The sequence below is a fragment of the Periplaneta americana genome, chromosome 9, assembly GCF_040183065.1.
Source record: "Periplaneta americana isolate PAMFEO1 chromosome 9, P.americana_PAMFEO1_priV1, whole genome shotgun sequence".
Lineage (NCBI taxonomy): Eukaryota > Metazoa > Arthropoda > Insecta > Blattodea > Blattidae > Periplaneta > Periplaneta americana.
This window is the reverse complement of record NC_091125.1, coordinates 16,711,132-16,731,190: the sequence shown is the minus strand read 5'-3', so window position 1 is coordinate 16,731,190 and position 20,059 is coordinate 16,711,132. Positions and strand designations below refer to the sequence as shown.

General features: G+C 37.9%; 1 protein-coding gene and 1 long non-coding RNA gene across 6 annotated transcripts in view; one reads left to right on the top strand and one right to left on the bottom strand.

Annotated features, from left to right (window-relative positions):
• LOC138705793 (uncharacterized) overlaps nucleotides 1-20,059 on the top strand; it is a 112,548-nt gene that overhangs the window by 54,513 nt on the left and 37,976 nt on the right. The gene's annotated exons all lie outside the window — the stretch shown is intronic.
• The window catches only part of LOC138705792 (uncharacterized), a 58,824-nt gene that overhangs the window by 12,318 nt on the left and 26,447 nt on the right, over nucleotides 1-20,059 (bottom strand). The window contains exon 3 of one of the 5 annotated variants that reach the window (XR_011333784.1): nucleotides 11,851-11,940. The exons of the other annotated variants lie outside the window; for them this stretch is intronic. The gene's annotated coding sequence lies outside the window, so the exon portion shown is untranslated. The remainder of the gene's footprint in view (nucleotides 1-11,850; nucleotides 11,941-20,059) is intronic. 5 annotated transcript variants of the gene reach the window in all.

Below are 20,059 nucleotides of genomic sequence, written 5' to 3'. Positions count from 1 at the left end.
GGGATGCTTGGGATCGGGCTGTGGGGAGGTCCCCACGGCCGGTACAGACCGAGAAGAATTTTTGGTGTCTTTTTCTTCCCCCCCCCCCACGGTGGCAGGCTGACGCCGACGGTTCTGTAGGGGGGGGCAGTTCAAAATGTCCTCGCGCTCCTCTTATCCTCCCTCAGAAAAAAAAAAACAATAAGAAACAGAATACAGGAGAAAATACGACTGGTGGTCATATTATGACGAAAAATGCTATGGAATTGGACCCTGAGAAAGTAACTGTCAAAGTGCCGCCTCCAAAGTTTATCAGTATCACCTTGGACGGAACAGAAAAGACAATGAAACACATTAGTCCATTTTACGTGAGACGCGCACTCGACGGACTTGTTGGGAAGGTCAAAAAGGCAACTCGACTAATCTCCAAAACAGAGTGAGACGCTGCTGAAAGCCAAGTTGCTAGGGTCTTAACCTATTAAAGTCGAACGTTACTCCTCGCTGAACACCACGCAGGGAGTAGTGCATACGGATTCTCTGGACGGTATGTCTGATGAACAAATCCAACTACAACTGGCGGAGCTGTCTGTGTCCAAGGCTTACCGTTTATTACGTAAGCGGGACGAACAGACTGTTCCCCTCAGCACTGTCTTTTTGACCTTCGAAAAGCCTGTCCTACCAGAATACATCCTTGTCGGGTACGAGCGTGTCCCAGTTCGTGCGTAGGTGCCGAACCCAATGCTGTGCTTTAGGTGCCAACGGTCCGGACATACGCAAAAACGTTGCACTGATATCGTATGTGTAAAGTGAAGCGGTGCCGACTATGGGGATTCCCCATGTGCCGGCGCCGAGCACTGTGTGAATTGTTCTGGGGACCACGCCTGCAATTCTAAAAATTGCCCGAAGTATGTGGTAGAGAAGGATATTCAAGAGCTCCGAGTCCGGGAAAATATTACGCTTTTCGAGGCGCGTAAGCATATTTTAGACCAACAGAAAAAGGCGACGGAAAAATCCTATGCAGCAGTATTGAAAAAAGCAGCAGAGGGGATTGACGCTTTCACACAAACGCCACCTCTTCCAAATATACCTGGGAAGCAAATTGAGATCTCTACCCAGACGTATGTGGAAGTTGCCACTCAGACTGCTGAGTCAGACGACTCGTGTGGCCTTGATATCAGGCCTTACGTTCCAAAAAATATCACTGCCGTGGCGACAGAAAAATATTCAAGGCCTGGTAGATCGCCGCGACGTCGCACTCCTTGTTCGGGTGACGGGTCGAGATCACGGTCTCGATCCCGTCGTCGAACAAGGTCAGGATCAGGTGTGCGACGATCTGCGAGTAAGTCACCACAGTCGAAGGCTAAGCAATCGCAATCAAAGGCAACAAATCATAGAAAGGATAAGAAGAGAAGATCCGCTGTGAAGCCACCAACATAATTTAGCTCCTCGTTATGACTGATATTGTACAATGGAATGTGAACGGTGTACGGAGCAGATACACAGAACTACAACAATTGATCTATCATGAGAACCCTACTATTTTATGTCTTCAGGTGACACACCTCCGGCCTGAAAACTCCCTGAATATATCGGGATACTACGTTCACCGGTACGATCACCTTGCCGGTATTCGTGCCAATGGAGGTTGTGCTCTCCTACTCCGCAAAAAGTATCTTTTCCTCTTTTATCAACATTAACAGTCCACATCAATGCATAGCCGCTAGAGTAACTTTGCCTTCTATACAGTTCTCAATAGTCTCTTTATATGCCCCCAGATACACCTTTTACAGTGCAAGAAATTGAAGACATTCTCTCGCAGGTATACCTGCTCCATATCTGGCAGTGGGGGATTTCAATGCATCCCACCACTCATGGAGCTTAAATTCCGATGATGACAGAGGAAATAAAATAGCAGAGGTATGTACCCGTCTAAATCTTGTTACCCTGAATTCAGGGGAAGCAACACATCTCTCCTTGGCTTACGGTACATACTCCATGATAGATATCTCCATTTGTAGCCCAGTTTTGTCCACGCATTTCGAATGGTCTGTGATTCACGACCTACACGGTAGTGACCTCTATCCCATTCGAATGCGTATGTCCGCTTTACGTCCTATGGAATCTCGCTCTCCAAACTGGGTTATTAAAAAGGCGGACTGGGTCGGATTTTCGGAGTCCATATCATTCGATATTAACCGACAAGAAAATGTGGACTCCTTAGTGGAACATTTCTCAAATATGGTTATAAAGTCTGCGGAATGATCTATCCCCTGGTCGTCCTGCAGGCCAAAACGCTTCTATGTCCCGTGGTGGTCGGATGCCTGCAGAGATGCAACCGAGAACGCAGACGTGCCTTACGCCAATTTGAGCGCCATCCGACCCAAGAAAATTTTGTCCAGTTTAAACGTCTTCGAGCCAAAGCTCGTCGCACTGTATGCGATGCTAAGTAGGCATTCTGGACAAACTACGTCAATTTATTGAAAAAGAACGTCCCACCTAACATCGTATGGGACAAATTCCGTCGGATAATGGGGAAATGTAGTTCTGTAGTTCTGTAATTCCGGGAATTCTAAATAATGAAGTAACGACCACCAGTCCTATAGAAATTGCAGAAACATTCACCAGCTCGTTTGCACAGATAAGCAGCTCAAAAAATTATGACCCGGAATTTCTGAAAATCAAAGATGCTGCGGAAAAACGAAAGCTCAATTTTAAATCAGATAATACAGAGTATTACAATACATCGTTTACATCCGAGAAGCTGGAGGCGGCACTAGACACATTCCCTGACACCTCCCCTGGCCCTGATACATCCATAACCGCATGCTTCGCCATCTTCCGCCAGCTGGAAAATCCTTTCTTCTGGCAATATACAATAGAATCTGGACAGAGGGTGTATTTCCATCTGTTTGGCGTTCCGCCATTGTAATCCCTGTCCAGAAACCAGGAAAGGATCCTTCTTTACCTGGTAGTTACAGGCCAATTTCTCTCACCAGCTGCGTATGCAAGGTTATGGAAAGGATGATAAGCAAACGCCTTACGTGGGTACTCGAATTGGAAAACCGATTATCTAATATCCAATGTGGTTTTCATAAGCATAGATCCGCCGCAGACCATCTTGTTCGGCTGGAGACTGCAATTAGAGATGCTTTCCTCAAGAACAAACATCTTGTGGCGGTCTTCTTTGATCTAGAGAAAGCTTACGATACCATAGGCGGTATGCCATTCTGCAAACTCTGCATGATTGGGGTCTTCGTGGCAGTCTCCCAACGTTTGTTGCGAAGTTCATGGCAGAGCGGCATATCCGAGTTCGAGTAGGTACCGCACTTTCTAATGAACATCTTCAAGAAAACGGCATTCCGCAGGGGTCTGTATTAAGCGTTCTTCTTTTCTGCATTGCGATCAATGGCATTGCCCATTGTGTGGGTGACCGAGTATCTTCTCTCTTGTACGTTGATGACTTCAGTTTATGTTACAGTTCCCGATACCTTCCATCCATCGGTCGATAGTTGCAACTGGTCATCAACGTGCTATCAGAGGGGTCTGTTCGCAATGGTTTTAAACTCTCCACTCAAAAGACGCAGTGTGTCCACTTCTACAACCGTCGTGGACTCCATCCACATCCTGAACTCCGTCTTAATAGAGTGGAATTTCTGTATACAGACACTGCGAGGTTTTTGGGCCTTATCTTTGATTATAAATTACCGTGGGAGGCGTATATACGTGACCTGAGAAGGCGTTGCGAAAAATCGTTAAATATTTTACGCCTTTTGTCAGGGGTTTACTGGGATGCAGACCGTATAGTGCTTTTACGTCTTTATCGTGCTCTTATCCGTTCAAAGCTGGATTATGGGTGTTTTATCTATGGCTCAGCAAGTAAATCCAAGTTACGTCTCTTAAACACTGTTCACCATCATGGGATACGACTCGCTACAGGGCCTTTCCGAAGAGTCGGATAGCGAGCCTGTATTGCGAAGCGGGGGAACCATCACTGTATCGGCGACGTAATGACTTATTGTGCTCGTATGCTGTTAAGCTCCGCTCACAGCCCGAGCACAATTCTTATGACTCCTTTTACCATCTGTCTCTTTATGGCCGATACAGTGAAAAACCACTGAGACTTCGTCCAGCAGGAGTGCGGTTTCGAGAACTGCTGTCCGAGCTCGACTTCCGCTTTCCAACAGTTCGCACACTGGAGTGCACCACCACTCCACCGTGGACTATGCGACGTCCCATGTTTGACGTAAGTCTGAGGCGTTGTTTTAAAATATTTACACCAGCTTTTGTTTACAGACTTCGTTTTAGTGAACTTTTATCACAGTATCCAAATTTTTCATTCGTTTTTACTGACGGATCCCGAGTAAATGATTGTGTTGGTTGTTCCTTTATTGCGAATGGACAGATATTTAAATATAAATTGAGCCAGTACACCAGTGTTTTTACCGCAGAATTATATGCTTTTTATCGAGTTCTATTGTTTTTAATTAGGCAACCCCGGGGCAGATTCCTTATCTGCTCTGACTCTCTAAGCGCCATTGACTCCCTGCAGTGTCTGCATTCTGATGATCCGTATGTGTTGAGAACCCAGGAACCTTTCCACTCTCTCCTAACCTTTGATTAAGAGATTGGAGAAGTGTGGACTGCGGGTCATGTTGGCATTCCTGGAAACGAGGCAGCGGATGCTGCAGCAAGGGACGGTGCTATAAACGGGTCTGAGGTGTACTGACGTGAGAGGTGGCAAGATATTAAAAAATATTTGAAACATACGTTATGGTGGCAATGGGAAAGCGATTGGTTTGCACAAGAGGGAAATAAATTACGAAGAATAAGTAATACTGTTTGGGATTCGTCCACAAGAGCGTCACGACACGAATAAGTTCTACTCACCCGGTTGAGGATAGGCCACTGTCATCTGACACATGGCCATCTCCTACGTGGCGAGCCTCAGCCGCAGTGTGATCTATGCCATGTTCCACTGACCGTGGAACATTTTTTTATTACAGTGTAGAAAATACGACCGTGCCCGTCGGCAGTATGGAATTCGGCCGACTCTACGTGACGCTCTTGGAAATGATTTTAATTGTACAAGTGCAGTTCTGAGATTTTTATCGAATACAGGACTTGACAAGGTGATGTAGTTTTTTAATGACCCGTTTTACCTATCCTCCGGACCCTTTACATCCGGAGGTTACATTTTTTAGTATACGGTGTTAACAAATTTGACATTCGGACCTTTTACATCCGTGCATTTTATAAATGCGCCAGATAATTTATCTCTTGTGGCATTTGTTTTATTGTTTTGTTGTTTCTTTTTAAATACTACTTGGGGTCTGAGAACTGCTCACTTTTATGGTTTTTATTCTTCACCTTGTTGAAACTGCATTCGTTTGCCTCGTTTTAACCTTGACAACGCTTTTTAGTTATTTTAAGCATTCTGGTTATTGTATTGTGTTTGTGTTTAGTGAAAGATTTTAGATAAGGGCGCAAATAGCCATAGTAGCTGACGCGCCCTTTTTAAATCCCACTAACTAACTAACTAACTAACTAACTAACTGGTTCCTCCCCCGCTCCCCATGAAACGGTTCTCTCTCCGCCTATGTGCTTGGTCGAAATACTGAGTGTATTTTAGTCAATTTCGAACCAGATTTTTCAAGTTCTCTTTTCCTTTTGCTTTTTTTTGCACCACATAAATGTTCATACATAGGTTGGATAAAAAGTTATGGCAACACTGCTGTCACGTGATGATGGTGCGTTCCAGAGGTGCCAGCTGTGTGGACATGAAGAAGGGCTGTTAGATGAGACAGTGTCGACAGTACTCTGTCAATCTGTCAATCTACTGCAGTGTGTAGAACGTTGACTTTCATAGGGATAGTGCGAGCGCCCTAAGATCATGTTTACAAAACTAGAGCAACGTTCCTGGATCAAAATTGAAGTGACACGAGGTCGTAGTGCACAAGAATTTTTTCAGGGACTGCGTGAAGCATGTGCCGATGCAGCGTTGCCATATCGCACAGTGGCATGATGGGTTAAAGCGTTCCGGTAAGGCAAGGACACAATACATCTACATATGCCGAAGACATAACTAATGCTAACCACACATACAATAACATAAATACAGACATGGAAATCCTACACGTACAACCCAAAAACCAAAAACTCAACACACTAGAACAATATGAAATATACAGACACACTAAAACATACCCTAATCAAATTCTCAACACACAGATCAATTTCAGAACACACACACTATTTGACACCATTTTTCAACACTTTTCAACAATCGAACGCACCCACACAACAGGTAGCGAAGTTCGAGATGACGCCGAGAACTAGTACGCTCTGAGGATGGTGTGAAGAAGCACCGAAACAGCTGTAAGCCGCACATTCTTACACAATTAACACGAGTAAGATCGCCATTTAATCAATTATTAATAATGAGACATGTTCGAAACATTAGGACGACACATTTAATCAAATCAGAGCTGTGAACTGCAGTCGACTTCAACTATTACGCGAGAAAAAGTCTGTCTTGAAATACACTTAGTTTAAGCTTAGCTGCCGAAGTGTAGAATAAAGTTGTTTTTCAGTAACTGAACCGAATAATTTGTCTGTTTTATATGTGAAATTTTCTCAGTTCCTTAGTCTCCCGTATTTTCTTAAAAAAAAAAAAAAAATTTGGCAACTCTAGTATTGCCAGTTGGATCATTGTATGCGCATCCTTGGGTCCAGTGATGGCGGTCATTACCACATATTTCCATATGCTAGAGCAGTGATGTCAAAGCAAGCGCATTATTCTGACCTTGACGTCGTGCGCGGGCAGCAAGCGCTAAGTATGGAAAGAGGAAGGGTTGTGTATATGAATAAGCAACCTGTTGGATTAAGAAAACAGTGGTGCACAAACTTCAAACGGAACGTGAAATTTTATGTCGTTATTTTTATATGGCTTCTTTCTGTTTAATATTATCTATATTGTCTGTAAAACAAAAGTACTAACACTAATTTCTTAATATTGCACTTGTGTTTTAAATCCTAATAACATAATAGAGAGTTAAGAAGGAATATTCATTTAAATTCCATAGTAGTATAATATTATACTGTATTAAGTGGATGAAACACATCATTCATAAAGAAAGTGATATTCCAAAGAAAGAGATTGAGTATGACATGATAAGTTGGAATTTATATTGATGGTATCTTTAGCCTTACCAAAGTAATTAATAAACTAATCAAAACAATATTACAGTACAAAGCAAAGTTACCTAAGTACTGTATCCGTTTTAAGTGTAACTAATATTACATAACAAAACTCTTACCGCATTATGCTTTTAAGGTGATATTTGTGAGCAACTTCCTATCATCAGAATATTAAATTATTTTCTCGAAATCTGCTGAAGCTATAGAGCTGACATTTTTACAACACATGGGCACGTATTTTTGCTTATGATGTAACAGTAGTTGCTTTGTTAATTCATTTCCTTAGAAACAATTTCCATGCGAATATTTTCAAAATTTTCAATACACTGTCTTCAGTAATACGTATATATACGGTATGTTAGATTTACGAAAACATTCTGTAAGGCTACTAAATAAATAGGCCTATACCTGAAAAGTTTACTTTTTTATACGAAAAGTTGAGAAAATATTTCTTTCGAATAAAAAAATCAAACTTGTGAAAAATGAGGATTAAAAGTAAAACTTACATTTTTATAATGCACTTATACTTCTCAGGCAAATCTAAAAATTAACATGGATACAGTTTTAATAAGTTCTCTTCGCTTTATCCATTGAATCAGTGCTGGCCATCCCTGAATATATCTCGACCAAGCGGCATATACCACCTCTTTCGTCTGTCTCTTTCTTTTCCGCTGTAAAGCGCTCAGGCTCTCCTGGGCTCTAAAGCGCGCGCTTGCTCCTGTGGACATCAATTGACATACCTGTGCTAGAGAGTAATAAGAATGTCTATGCGTTATGAAAAATACATAATGTGGGCCTTGAACTGCAATTCGAGCTCATTTCCAAATAGCCTATGCGTCAGTAACTACTGAACGTTTTCGGGCCCCTCTGACCTCGGGGCCCACCGCAACGCGGGGTCTGCGGGGGTGTAAGTTACGCCACCGATTGCGCCACTGTAATTAAACCACAAGAATTCACAAATAATTGCTGACGAAAGAGTAGCATGACGTTGTTAATCAATGTTCTGACACCAACCCAGATCTGTTGACCAGAAGTTCCAGTCCTGATGCTGCAAATGATTATGAATGTGATGTATAGCTGGATGTAAGGCAGTGCCTTTATAACCTGTCTTGATAATATAATTATAATCTTGTGTGGTTTTTAGCACGTGTGTATTGTATTCGCCAGTTTTTGTCTGTATTTTGGAATAAAAAAATTGGCGTGCATATTATTCACTGGCGTTTTTACATTTTCACGGTAAACCTAATATTGAGAAAAATGTAATTAGAAGGTATAAATAATTGTTTTATACCTGTCGGGGTTTAAAATTCGATCGTATAAGTGAGAAAAAGATATGACTGAAATAAATTAATATGGAAAGTATAGGAATTTTGCCGGGACTTCAGAAAAACATTAGGCCTAAGTGATAAATGTATAAATGAAGTTTTACTGTAGGTCTACTTCATTAGTTTCATCCAATAGGGCTATATTACTCTGAATCTTTCTTAATCATACCTGCAATAAACTATTATATTATTGATTTAAACTTAAATCAGTTCTGTTATTCATTTTAATTAAGAAACCAATACCCGTACACACTATTATAATTACACTACCCAACATGACATTTACCTCCGTGAAGATAATACAGTTTTTTAGTACATTTTCACGTAGATTCTGAAAACAGTGCTTAAAATGTCACATCACGTCACAGTTTTTAGATATTTTACATCGAAAACTATTTCGCGTGCCACCTGGTAACACGCGTCATATGTTGGTTACACCTGTCCTACACGATTACTAACATACAAAATGTAAAGATGAAAATGTATTATTTGTTATGCCATCAGTTATCAGGATACCGGTAATAAAACTGTCTTTTCTTCTAGAAGTAGACACTGCGAAGAGATAAATCCAGATAGAGAAGGGTCTGGTATTTCTAATGAATTTGTAAAGTAATATTATTTTCTGCATAAAACGTAATGTGAGTTATGTTATTCCCATTCCTGCTTACTAAAAAAACCAGAAATTTGTCGGTAAACAAAAATATTTGAAGAAATAGCTTATCTTATTCCTTTCTATTCTGAATGGTGATATCGCCTACCAGTTTAAAATACGCGTTCTCCACCTATGAAATGAATTGTCAGTCTCACTGTGGATGTGTTGAAAGCAGTGTAGTATGTAGTGAAGTTTTTTTTTTCACTTAGTGTAATTTTTAGAACTAATTGATTGTTTTAGTTGTGTAATGCAAAGGGCTAATTCACATCGGAAGTGCAGAAATAATCCGGATAATTTTTGTTACGTTTGTGGACGATACTTACTGGCTTTTAAGGAATCCGGAGGTTCATTGCCGCCCTCACATAAGCCCGCCATTGGTCCCTATCCTGAGCAAGATTAACCCATTCTCTATCATCATATCCCACCTCCCTCAAATCCATTTTAATATTGTCCTCCCATCTACGTCTCGGCCTCTCAAAAGGTCTTTTTCCCTCCGGCCTCCCAACTAACACTCTATATGCATTTCTGGATTCGGCCATACGTGCTACATGTCCTGCCCATCTCAAACGTTTCGATTTAATGTTCCTAATTATGTCAGGTGAAGAATACAATGCGTGCAGTTCTGTGTTGTGTAACTTTCTCCATTCTCCTGTAACTTCATCCCTCTTAGCCCCAAATATTTTCCTAAGCACCTTATTCTCAAACACTCTTAACCTATGTTCCTCTCTCAAAGTGAGAATCTAAGTTTCACAACCATAAAGAACAACCGGTAATATAACTATTTTATAAATTCTAACTTTAAGATTTTTTGACAGCAGACTGGATGATAAAAGCTTCTCAATCGAAAAATAACAGGCATTTCCCATATTTATTCTGTGTTTAATTTCCTCCCGAGTATCATTTATATTTGTTACTGTTGCTCCAAGATATTTGAACGTCTCCACATCGTCAAAAGATAAATTTCCAATTTTTATATTTCCATTTCGTACAATATTCTCGTCACGAGACATAATCATATACTTTGTCTTTTCGGGATTTACTTCCAAACCTATCTCTTTATTTGCTTCCAGTAAAGTTCCCGTGTTTTCCCTAATTGTTTCTGGATTTTTTCCTAACATATTCACGTCATCCGCATAGACAAGCAGATGATGTAACCCGTTCAATTCCAAACCCTCTCTGTTATCCTGGACTTCCCTAATGGCATACTCTAGAGCCAAGTTAAAAAGTAAAGGTGATAGTGCATCTCCTTGCTTTAGCCCACAGTGAATTGGAAACGCATTTGACAAAAACTGACCTATACGAACTCTGCTGTACGTTTCACTGAGACACATTTTAATTAATCGAACTAGTTTCTTGGGAATACCAAATTCAATAAGAATATCATATAAAACTTCTCTCTTAACCGAGCCATATGCCTTTTTGAAATCTATGAATAACTGATGCACTGTACCCTTATACTCCCATTTTTTTCTCCATTATCTGTCGAATACAAAATATCTGGTCAGCAGTTGATCTATTACGCCTAAAACCACACTGATGATCCGCAATAATTTCATCTACATATGGAGTTAATCTTCTCAAAATAATATTGGACAACATTTTGTACGACGTTAACAAAAGTGATATTCCTCGAAAGTTACTACAGTTAGTCTTGTCCCCCTTGTTAAAAATTGGTATGATTATGGACTCCTTCCATTGTTCTGGTACAATTTCCTTTTCCAAAATAGCAAGTACAAGCTTATAAATTTCGTTAGATAATGCGCTTCCACCCTCTTGTATTAATTCTGCTGGAATTTGATCGATACCTGGAGACTTATAATTTTTCAGATGTTCTATCGCAATTTGGACTTCAGAAAGTGTGGGTTCGGGTATAAATGGCTCAGCAGTTTGTATGTCAATTTCGTCCCGATCATTTCTAATTGGCCTATGTACAGTATATTTAGTAGCTGTCCAAAATAGTTTTTCCATCTGTTCAGGATTGAATGAGCGTCTGCAAGCAAGTCACCATTCTCATCCTTGATCATGTTTACCCTTGCCTGATATCCATTCTTGAATTCCTTTATGCCCTTATATAAATCTCTAATGTTTTTATTTTTACTATTTTTTTCTACCTCATTCAGTTTTTCCTTCAAATAATTCTCTTTTTATTCCTAAGCGTACGATTTGCTTCCCGTCTTTTATTGAAATAATTATCTCTATTCGCCTAAACTGGATCCTGTAAGAATTTCAGTTTTGCCCGTTTCCTTCTTTCTACTACCATGCAACGATCTTCATCGAACCACGGTTTCTTTTTCTTAGTTTCATAATAACCTATGCTCTGTTCAGCTGCAAATTTGATATTATATTTGTGGACGTTTTACTCCCAAAAGCAGAAGAAAAAATTATAACATTACTAAACGTGCATATTCTTTATATTTCGGGTGTAAAATTGGTGACCAGGAAAAACAATGGTCACCTCATCAACATTGTATCACTTGTCCGACAAATCTTAGATTGTGGTTACATGACAAAATCAAAACGTTTCCATTTGCTGTAGCTATGGTGTGGCGAGAACCAACAAATCATATCAATGATTATTACTTCTGCATGATAAGTAGCCTATATCTGGCAGGTATAGGAAAAGTAAACATGTTGTTCAGTATCCAAATATACTTTCTGCCATGCGATCAGTTCCACATAGCGAGGAATTGCCTGTACCTGTACCCCTAAGACATGGACCCCGGTCTGAGTTGTCCCCGGAGCCAGAGACCTCTACTTCAAAAGATCCTGACTTTCAAGCAGATAATTCTGAAAGTGAAAGACATTTTGTAGAGCAAGTAGATTTGAATTGGCACATGATTTAAATTTGTCGAAAAAAGAATCTGAATTTCTAGGTTCTAGGCTACAACAATGGAAATTACTTACACTGGTACAAAAATTAAACATTTTCAAAATAGACATCAGACATTTGAAAAATATTTTGCTATGGAGGAGAATATGTGTTTCTGCGTAGACGTTAATGGTTTAATGAGTGAACTAAGAGTTGAGGATAATCCAGATAATTGGCGATTGTTTGTAGGTTCATCTAAGTTTAGCTTAAAAGCAGTGTTACTTCATAATCTTAATTTCCATCTGTTACGGTTTTCCATTCTAGAGGTCTTGAAGAAAGTTACGAAAGTATGGCTTAGATTGTGCGTGTTTTAAAATATGAGGCTCATTGTTGGAAGATAGGTGGTGTCCTTAAAGTAATTGATTTGTTACTTGGTTTGCAGGGTTGGGGGCTTCTCAAAATATTGTTGTTTTTTTTTGTGTCTGTGGGACAGCCGTGCTACAGAGAAGCATGGTGTGATACAACAGTGGGACAAGCGGCAGGAATATGTTCCGGGGGAAAGTAGTGTAAAAGAAACATCGTTGGTTCAGCCTGATAAGATTCTTCTTCCTCCCTTACATATAAAACTTGGGCTGATGAATTTTGTTAAGGCATATTTACAAGACAAGTTTCCAGAGTTAACATATGCAAAATTGAAAGAAGGCTTTTTATTGAACCTCAAATCAGAAAACTCATGGAGGACGAAATGTTTGAGAAAAATTTACGAACGGTTGAATTAAGAGCTTAGGAATCATTTAAAATGGTTGTGCGCAGTTTTCTAGGAAACACAAAAGAAGAAAACTATAAAACTTTTGTGTCAAATTGGTTGAAATGCTACAAAAACATGGTTGCCAATGTCTTTGAAAATTCATTTCCTTCATTCATATCTAAACATTTTTCCGGAAAATCTGAATGATGTTAGTGATAAACAAGGGGAAGGGTTTCATCTAGACATTTCGATCATGGAAAAGAGGTACCAAGGTCGTAAGGATCCAGTAATGGTGGGGGATTACTGTTGCTTTCGTATGAGGGAGAACAGGCAGGAGTACAAGAGAAAATCACATACTACCAAACACTTTTAAGCTAAGTTACATGTATGTTCCCTTAAAATATGGCACAATGCATGCATATAAAACTACTTTTGTGAATTAATTTTAACCTAGCATGAATACATCATTATAGCATAAGAATTAATCTAACGTAATATTTTATGTGAAACCGCGTATATGAGATACTAAATGTGTTATATCTTTTTAACCCGACGTGATAGGAGATTTCTATGGCCATTTTCAAAATCAGCGCAACTTTTTCGTTAAGAATCACCTACTTTTATCGCGGAGGTATGACAGTTTTTTTTTTTTTTGGTTAGTGTTATTGTTGTAATGATTTCATCTGCTTACTTATTTACAAATGGCTTTTAAGGAACCCGGAGGTTCATTGCCGCCCTCACATAAGGCCGTCATCGGTCTCTACCCTGTGCCAGAATAATCCATATCCTACCTTCCTCAAATCCATTTTAATATTATCTTCCCATTTACCTCTCGGCCTCCCCAAAGGTCTTTTCCCCTCCGGCCTCCCAACTAACACTCTATATGCATTTCTGGATTCGCCCATACGTGCTACATTCCCTGCTCATCTCAAACGTCTGGATTTAATGTTTCTAATTATGTCAGATGAAGAATACAATGCTTGGAGTTCTGCGCTGTGTAACTTTCTTCATTCTCCTGTAACTTCATCCCTCTTAGCCCCAAATATTTTCCTAAGAAACTTATTCTCAAACACCCTTAATCTCTATTCCTCTCTCAAAATGAGAGTCCAAGTTTCACAACCATACAGAACAACCTGTAATATAACTGTTTTATAAATTCCAACTTTAATATTTTTTGACAGCATACTGGATGGCAAAAGCTTCTCAACCGAATAATAACAGGCATTCCCATATTTATTCTGGGTTTAATTTTCTCCAGGGTGTCTGCTTATAATTTTAAAATACTGAAATGTAATTAATTTGTCATAAAATATGTAGCAGGCAGATGTACTGTGTATCGTAATTATGTAAGGAACGGAATTTTTTCTCTAAAACATTCAAATAATTTAGTTTCTTTCACATGTCTTGTTAAATAAAGTTTGTGTATTATTACAACCTGATTTTCTTTTAAAAATAGTTTCTCTGTATTTAATCGCTTACCAAAGTGCTGTGTATTTTGTCCTCGCGCATCTCTTCCCCCTTTCCGTCACTAGTCACACTTCCCCTCATCTTTATTCGTCTATAGCGCTAATTCCATACTTTTACTTCCTCCACGTTTAAAATGTGATAAGGGTGACTATTCTATATATGTTGCTTTTTGCTGTAACTCCTAAATAGGTAAATTTACATTAATAATTTCCAGATACTTGACGTAAATTTCTTTGAAAGAAAATAATTTTCTATATGAGACATAGTTCTGTGTATTATAACGATGTGTCGTAATATTGTACACTGTAGGCTAAGTAAAACAGTTTATATAATAATAATAATAATAATAATAATAATAATAATACATTTCTTGATTCTTGTAGTGTCAACATTTTTGCCCGAACCGGAAAATTTAAAGAAATAAATCCGATGGGAGAAGGGAGAGGAGACGCGAGAGGAGAGACTACAAATCCGACATCACTGAAGTTTGAGATACCTGATAATTACAACAACAATAAAAAATCTTCAGGGGATAAGAGATTTCTGTTATTTGGCTCATATCTATAGTGCATACATTTTATCTTTCCAAGCTCGCGAATGTAGAGCGGATGCTGCAGTGCACAGCGCAGCTGCACACACATGCCAGCGTGGAAAAATAAAATGTATGCGCTGTAAATGAAGATAGTAATAAAGACCAAATAATCATTTATTTTTTATTGGATTATTTTACGACGCTGTATCAACATCTAGGTTATTTAGCGTCTGAATAAAATGAAGGTAATACCGGTGAAATGTGTCCGGGGTCCAGCACCGAAAGTTAACTAGCATTTGCTCGTATTGGGTTGAGAGAAAACCCCGGAAAAACCTCAACTTCAGCCTGGTTTCACGGCCAGATGCACTGACCGTTACTCCACAGAAGTGGACCAAAATAATTATGTTTAACACGAAAGAAAACATAGAATCTTTAATGAAAAGTCACTAGCGGTTCAAGGCAATAGCAGGCGGTGGCCGAAATCATCGGTGAGACCTGATGTAACTACCTAAGTACGTCCCATACTGAATGTTTATTATTCATTTTATTAATTATTATTGTTATTATTACTAAACTAAACTATGGTTTATTTAACGACGCTCGCAGCTGCAGAGGTTATAGCAGCGTCGCCGATGTGCAAGAATTTTGTCCCGCAGGAGTTCTTTTACATACCAGTAAATCTACTGACATGAGCCTGTCGCATTTAAACACTTAAATGCCATTGACCTGGGCCGGGATCGAACCCGCAACTTCGAGCATAGAAGGCCAGCGCTATACCAACTACGCTACTGAGGGCGACCTATTATTATTATTATTATTATTATTATTATTATTATTATTATTATTACTAACCGTACCCGTGCGCTCCGCTGCACCTGTTAGAAATAAATATAAAGTAATTACATAATTAAAATAGGACGTTTGATCCAGGGAACATTCGTGTTTGATAGAAGGATAAATCGTTTAATATGTTACTTAATTTAAATTGTATTTAAATAATTAAAATGCTGTAATTTTGGTCCAGAGAGCAATCATTTGGTGCAATGACAATTCCTTTAATATGTTTGTTAATTGTTATTACATGCAACCATAGTTTAATGAAGATTGACATATAATTTAGTTTTAATGTGTGTATTTTATATTGCTTGCTATATGTTTCAGAAGTTACTGTAATAACGTTGTAGAATTATGTCCATCAAGAGAAACTACACTTTCCAATGGTGAAATAATAATTGAACAATTAATTAGCTTCCGATATTACTTCATACAAACACAGAAACATTCTCTTAGGCTATGTTTAATAGCTTTCGATTGTTGTTGTCCAAGGCTCTTTATAGACGAAGTCATTTGTTTTTATTTCAGTACAGCGCCTTAGATGGCTTTGTTATTGTAATTTTAAAACTAATTTATCTCATTAAATATCAGTGTTATCAAAATTTTGTATAGAATAAAACTTATCGGAAAATATTTTTAAAGAAACTTTTGTTATGTAATATTTTTCATGAAAATCAAAAATAAGCGAGATATTTCGATTTATTTAATTCAGGCCCCCTTAAAACCCCCCTTTTAAATAAAGTATTTTGAATGCCATATAGCCTAAAATCTAAGTTACAATGAACTTAATTTATATTCCAATTTTCATATAAATCGTTTCAGCCATTATCGCGTGAAAAGGTAACAAACATTCAGACAGACATACAAACAACAATTTCAAAAAAGCGATTTTCTGTTTCAGAATGGTTAATTATACATGTTAACACCAATTATTTTTGGAAAATCGAAAATTACCAGAAAAAGTTTGACTACAGATTTATTATTAGTATAGATTATTATTATTATTATTATTATTATTATTATTATTATTATTATCATGAATGAAAAATAATGTCACTCACTACATAAGTTGCTAGAGTTATATGCTGTGGGCTTGTTCTTCAATGACTGTTTCAATCTCATGAAACAATGAATATTATGCTCAGCTGAAGAAGTAGGCTACGTGTTGAAATTCTCTTGGAAATATATTTCAGGTCGCTGAAGCCCTCAGTAAATAAATCATACTTTATTTTTTCGGCAGCAACAAGCACGGCCATCAGAAAGTTTATTAGGCACCACATTGTCACATAACCATTCATGTTGCCCTAAAATTATCTTTCTGACAACCATTCCTGTTGCCCTAAAATTATCTTTCTGAAAAATTGTCAGTATTGGCGTAGGCATGGGTGAATATATAATAGGATGCGAAACTTACTGAGTTTCCCGTAATACATACTATAGGCGCTGTTGTAGAAATTGATCTTGCTGCCACCTGTTGGAAGGAGGGGCGTTATTACATATAGCAGCGCACCAAGTAGCGAAAAGAGTAACTAATTACTCCATGCATTTAGCAGCGCACCTGGTGACGAAAATGTTAAACTGTGCAGGAGGTATTCCCTCCCACCCTCATCGATATTTAAAACTAACCCAATTTAAAATAAAACATTTACGTTTTTATTCCTCACAGCCTCTTCTACTGAAAATTTTTACCGGAGCCAACAGGAAGATAAAAGAGACGATCTATTTTACACAACCCAATTAAAATATAACCAGACAGAGACAAAAAAATAAAGCAAAAGATTAGATAATTGGGATTGTAGTCTTTGGGTACCGTCGACCGGGGTGACTTTGTGCCATGAGGGTGACTTTGTGCCATTCGCGCATTTCATAAAAAAAACGTAAGGAAGTAGTCTTTAAAACCGTCACAAGGTTTTAAAGACTACTAAACGTAAGGAAGTAGACTTTAAAACCTTGTCACGGTCTTAAAGAATACTTCCATACGTTTTTCGCGAATGGCACAAAGTCACCCCTCGCGACGGTATTTATTGTACAGCGCAATTGAAAATTCTGCAAGAACTACTTAGATAGTTCAGTTTATTATATTACTATTACTTTACAATACATTCAACAACACTATTTTTACATCGTCCATAAACATCACTGTTTAACATACCCTGCTTATACACACGTCGTATGACTTTATGTTCACTTATTATCAAGTTTCTGTCTGCCATCTTGTCTCTTCCAGCAATATCTCGAACGGATAAATAGAGAACTCTGGGTAATGTACCCAACACGTAGTTCACCACCTACGACGTTGGGCGCTGATCATCTTATTTCAGCCCCCCGCCGCCAGATGGTGCATATTTATCCATGGCGTAAGTTTCTATTTAAAACTTCCCTTCTTTCAATATTACTTCTTCTCGGAATAGGATATTCTAGTAATGAATTAATTATATATTTATTTTTCGCATTTGTTTTTGTTTCTAATTTTACGAAACACGTAACAACACTGGACCACACGCACTACTGTACTACGAAGTACATTAGTACAACATCCTCGCGTAAGTCGTAAACTGACATATAACGGAAGAGAAGTGTGCGCTCGTGCCTACTAGACAGCGGGAATTTTTATGTTGTGTTTGGCTTTTTTAGGAAGAGTCACCACTCTTATTCTCACCCCATTCCACCCTTGAGATGGTCATTGATAAGAGACCTATCTGTTGGGGAAAGTGAAAGCTTATGGATGGGTGAATAGCGACTAGGCCACAAGGCCAAAAGAAATGTGCCTCAGTTACAGCTTTTCAAAACCAGCGAAAACATACGAAATGCAGAAGCCAGATTCTGCCATAGTGTTTCAGGTCTGAGGAACAAATTTTACTGTAAGACAGTTCTATATACATCACAAAGTTTTGAAATAAGTCACTTCTACAACGCTATATGCTTTATTGAAATAACTAATATGTTACGTAAAACAGACATTTTGGGTTTGATTATGCCAAGTGACTGAGGCCCGGCCTCACTTGCCTCAGCCAATCAGCCGCCACTGGTTCAAGGTTAGTCTGCCTATTTCATACTCGGAACCAATACTGTATTATATATGCTTTTGAATTATTACTAACAGTTCCGCTATTCGAAATTAATGATTTTCTTATGGCTAAGATTACGTTAGTTCTACAAATTGATTCATGTAGATCTCTTTGAACTCTAAATTTGTATTCGACTAATATTTATTCATCTGAAACAAACTTTTCTCAAGCATAAACCTTCTCATTTGTTACATTTTCTCATGTAAGGAAATAAATTCAATAAAAAATGGCTGAGGCCTATTTCAAATAAATCGTATCTTCATGTTATTCCTTAAATGACTAAAGTTCAATAAAATTCGTTTTATATCACCAAAAATTATTCTTTCAATATTCATATCAATTTTAAATATCGAGGTTCGTAAGTAAACTATTTTACCGTGTGTGAATTTGCATAATATTACAAGATACTTACATCTAAATATGAAATCGTAGAGTGCTATTCATAGACATTTCGCTAGCCCGCGCTAAGAGCGTGCTAAACTAGCCCCAGCTATCGACTGATTACTTGTACGGGATTCATATCATATCATATATCGCTAACACTAGTTTATGAATATGAAAAACGTTAATTCGTTGATCATCCACCGAAAGCTCGCGCTAAGAATGTCTATGAATAGCTACGGCCCTAGAGTTTATAAAAAAATTGAGCCCGATATTTTACTCTCTGGGTTTGTGTGAGATAATAATAATAATAATAATAATAATAATAATAATAATAATAATAAGAGCGTGCTAAACTAGCACTAATAATAATAATAATGATTTATTTAACCTGGCAGAGTTAAGGCCATACGGCCTTCTCTAACAATCACCAGGAGTAAAATCTGCGTTACAGAAACACTACAAATTTACAAAGTACACATAAAACTGAATAAGATAATAATAATAATAATAATAATAATAATAATAATAATAATAATAATAATAAAATGTAAACAACAAGTAAGAAGAAATCAGACATAATATATAACATACAGAAAGAAAGAAAAAAGCATAATAAAATGTGATCAGCAGGTCAAAAATAAATGAGTATAAAAAATAAGACAATTATTGATAATAATAATAATAATAATAATAATAATAATAATAAATAAGAATAGTAATGATAATAATAATGATAATAATAATAAAATAATAACAGGCCTAATAGTAATAATAATACTAATAGTAGTAATAAAATAGTGCAGCACAAAACACACAATTAATACAATATTTTTAAGTACACACAGTAACGAAAATTATGTTTCCATATAGCTCAACTTATCACATTAGAGATATACCATTATCGAAAAATACTTACTTACTTACTTACAAATGGCTTTCAAGGAACCCGAAGGTTCATTGCCGCCCTCACATAAGCCCGCCAGCGGTCCCTATCCTGTGCAAGATTAATCCAGTCTCTATCATCATATCCCACCTCCCTCAAATCCATCTTAATATTATCCTCC